Genomic DNA, 3,716 nt, shown 5'->3' with positions numbered 1-3,716 from the left:
TATGTTTTTCGTTGTTGCCTTATGTTTTATTTGTTTGTTGTTTCATCATGGCATCATGGCCTTATGTTTTATTTGTTTGTTGTTTCGTTGTTGCCTTATGTTTTTCGTCTGCTATTTCATCATGGCATCATGCATTGCATCCGCATGTTTTCATAAAACTCGTAGCCATTTGTCATTGTTGCTTCCCTTCTTATCTCCGTGGCATGTTGTGAGACCGCTTGTCTTTGTTGACCTTCTCTCAGACCAACCAGACCGCTCTCTTCTCTCTTTCTCCGAGACCAACAAAACCCCTCTTGTCCCCGTGGCCTTTTGTCAGACCCCCATTGTCTTTGAGTTCCCGTCTTGTCTAGATGTCCCCTCTCTGCATAGTGCGCAGAGCCCCTCGCACGCGTCCGAAAACTTACCCGAACCCGAACCCGGCTGTCATGACTGATGGATTCGGATCATCCCCAAACATCCCTAAAACATCTTCTGTTTCTCATCGGACCCACCTAGCCTATATTTCTCGAATGTCCGTTTGCGATCGGAGGGTTCGGATAACCCAACTTGGATTCCTCCACTATATATATTAGACCAATCCCTAATTCTTAGGAATCCTCCTGGTCGCCGCCACCCACCTCGGGATCCCCTCCTGATCCATTCCAACCAACCAGATCGCACCGACCGCCCCCTCGTTTTCAGCTTCGAACCAACCCGAGCCCCCTCGATCCACTCCTCGCCCGAGCCTCGAGCTCCTCCTCATCCCCGTGTTCGCCCTGACGCCCGAGCGAGGAGTTCCCCTCGGCCCCGTTGCCTGCAGCTCCTCCAGGCCTCCCGTCCGCTGTCACCCGTGCTCCCGCGACCGGAGCCCATGACCAGGTCGGCCCCATCGTGCCACCTCTCCCTTTCCTTCCTCTGGTTCCTTCCTTCCGCTTACATCTCGCCCCTCTCTGTGTTTTCCTCGCAGCAGCGCCGCCATGGGGACCTCGCAGGAGCTTTGCGCGGGATGCCTCCTCGCCCTCCCTCTTCCCCTTCCTCCCGCGACCGGATCCGGTCACCCCAACGCCCTACACCCTCGTGCCCCCGTCGGACCTCCTTCCTCCATGCCAAGTCCCACCGGCGCCATGTCCCACCTTCGCCTCCGACCTCGTATCCTCCCGCTCGCCTGCAAATGACGCGAGGCGTCTCTACCTCCTTGCGTTGGCCATCGCTAGGCCTCAACGCCCTGAAGCCGTACATCACCACTAGGGAGGCGTCCCTCGTCCCGCCTCTTCTTGCCGGCTTCGCCAGCCCCTCGGGTGAGCCGCGCCTCGTCGCTCCGTTGCCCTTCCTCCTCGTCTGCTGTTTCCCCCTCTCTGAACCTCCTCCTTTTCTCATTCGTACAGGAAGCAACCGGTGGAGCAGCTCGCTGTCGGGAGACCCCTCCTCGACCTCTATCGTGCCCAGTTTCTCGCCCTTCGTCCTTCGCCGCCGCGCAGGAGATCCCCGACGCCGCTGCTCTGCTTCTGCACCCTGTCGAGCATAGGACCGCGCCCGCAACCCCTGTCTCGCTCGCTCGTCCCGAGCGTTGACCACGACCGCACGCGCCTAGGCCAGCCTCGCCTCGGCCCAGCTGGCTCTGCCTGGCCCAAGCCTCTCCACTGACTAGGCCTTGGCCCATGGTGAGCAGCCCAGTCCAGCGCCAGCCTGGACGAGTGCCACTTGCCGCGCGAGGCCTCCTCTACTTCGCTCGCAGCCCAGCTACCCAGCGCCTCCTAAGGCCCAATGTGAGCAGCCAAGCAGCCCAGTTCAATTCATTTTCGGCCCGATGTGTTTTTTTCCCCTGCTGTGATTTTAGACATTATCCAGAGAACGCCGGTTTTACAGAAAGCCCCCTCCATGTTCATGCATTAATACCTCATTAACCATGCATCATATGTAAATACTCTATACATGAAAAATGCATAGAATTTCATCTAGTTTAATAACATGCAACTTTCATCCATGTTTAAAGTTTTTAAACTTGCTGTTTGATTAAGTTTGCATAAATAACATGTTAAAATGATTTATTTCATAACTAAATAACCATAGCTCCGAATTAAATAAACTTTATATGTAATTGGGGTGGAAAATGCATAGATTAATATGGTGGCTTTATTTTGCATGTTTAAGAACTATAAAATTGTGTATAGGACAGAATGGTAGCAAATTCAAAATATGCACATGGGGATTTTCCGGAATTATTGTTTGTTGTTTCGGCCTCATTTAAACTTGCCTAAATAGTTAGTTTACTTCTGCTTCACCTCTTGCCATGTTAACCAATATTTAATATTGTCTTGTACATGAACGAGAGCGAACTAAATAATTGAATGTGATGTTTTGTCAATATGCAACTCGTTGCATATTGAGCTCCACATAATTTATAGTATTGTTTGTCGCACTTTGCCATGCCATGCACATTTAAACCAGACATGCATCATACTTGTTTGTGCATCATGCCATGTTTATGCTTGTGTGTTCACCATGTTGTTTGCTTTTTTTTGGTGTTGCTTCTTAGGTCTGGTAATGTTGCGGATTGTGAGGATTCATTCGACTATGCCCGTTCGTCTACTTCATGGACTCGGTCTTCTTCATAGCGGGATTTCAGGCAAGATGGCCGTCACCTTGGATCTCACTATTATATTTGCTATGCTAGTTGTCTCGATGCTATCTCCGTATCGCGCTACCCACCACTTGTTTATCAAGCCTCCCAATATGCCATGAAACAGCCTCTAACCTTTCCATCATCCCAGCAAACCGTTGTTTGGCTATGTTACCGCTTTGCTCAGCCCCTCTTATAGCATTGCTAGTTGCAGGTGCAGTTGCAGGTTGTTCCATGTTGAGACATAGATATCATGAGATATCACAATATCTCTTATTTAATTAATGCATCTATATACTTGGTAAGGGTGGAAGGCTCGGCCTTTTGCCTGGTGTTTTGTTCCACTTTTGTCGCCCTAGTTTCTGTCATACTGGTGTTATGTTCCTTGATTTTGCGGTCCTAACATGGTCCAGGTTTATGCCCCCCCTTGACAATTCGCTTTGAATACAACTCCTCCAGCAAGGCCCAACATTGGTTTTACCATTTGCCTAATAACAACTAAAACTTGCATAGGGACTTTCCGAACCCCGAGGACTTAATTAACAACCCCGGGCTAGTGCTCCTCCTGAGTGTTGGTCCAACCAAGAGCCCCTTGCAGCCCCACCCCGAGGTAACTCGAGGGCTAGTGTTTAGTTGTACAGACTGCTCATCCGGTTGTGGCCTGAGACGAGATACGTGCGGCTACTATTAGGGTGTCGGCACGTTGGGAGGTCTTGCTGGTTTTGTTTTACCACTGTCGAAATGTCTTGTGCATCGGGATCCCGAATTTGATCGGGTTGTCCCGCGATGGAGGATTGTCTTCACGGATCATGAGCTTGTCGTGGGCTAAGTTGGGACAGCCCTGCAGGGTTTACTCTTTTGAAAGTTGTGCCCGCGGTTATGTCGCAGATGGGAGTTTTTAATATTCGGTTGTAGAGAACTTGACACCAGATCCGAATTAAAATACACCAACTGCGTGTGTAACCGTGACCATCTCTTTTTGAGTAAGTTCGAGAAGAGAACACGGTGGGGTTATGTTTGAACGTAAGTAGTTCAGGGTCACTTCTTGATCATTACTAGTTTGTGACCGTTTGCGTAGTTTCTCATCTTACTCCTGTACTCGTAAGTTAGCCACCAT

At 50.2% G+C, this 3,716-nt stretch overlaps 1 long non-coding RNA gene across 1 annotated transcript; it reads left to right on the top strand.

Annotated features, from left to right (window-relative positions):
• The first annotated feature begins 611 nt into the window (after window positions 1-611).
• LOC123065381 (uncharacterized) lies at window positions 612-2,575 on the top strand. The gene is made up of 4 exons (XR_006431008.1): window positions 612-858; window positions 947-1,277; window positions 1,365-1,745; window positions 2,516-2,575. It is a non-coding gene; the product is annotated as an uncharacterized lncRNA (long non-coding RNA).
• The last annotated feature ends 1,141 nt before the right edge of the window (window positions 2,576-3,716 follow it).

The sequence above is a fragment of the Triticum aestivum genome, chromosome 3B (assembly GCF_018294505.1).
Source record: "Triticum aestivum cultivar Chinese Spring chromosome 3B, IWGSC CS RefSeq v2.1, whole genome shotgun sequence".
Classification (NCBI taxonomy): Eukaryota; Viridiplantae; Streptophyta; class Magnoliopsida; order Poales; family Poaceae; genus Triticum; species Triticum aestivum.
The sequence above is the reverse complement of the archived record's forward strand: the minus strand, read 5'-3'. Positions and strand labels throughout refer to the sequence as shown.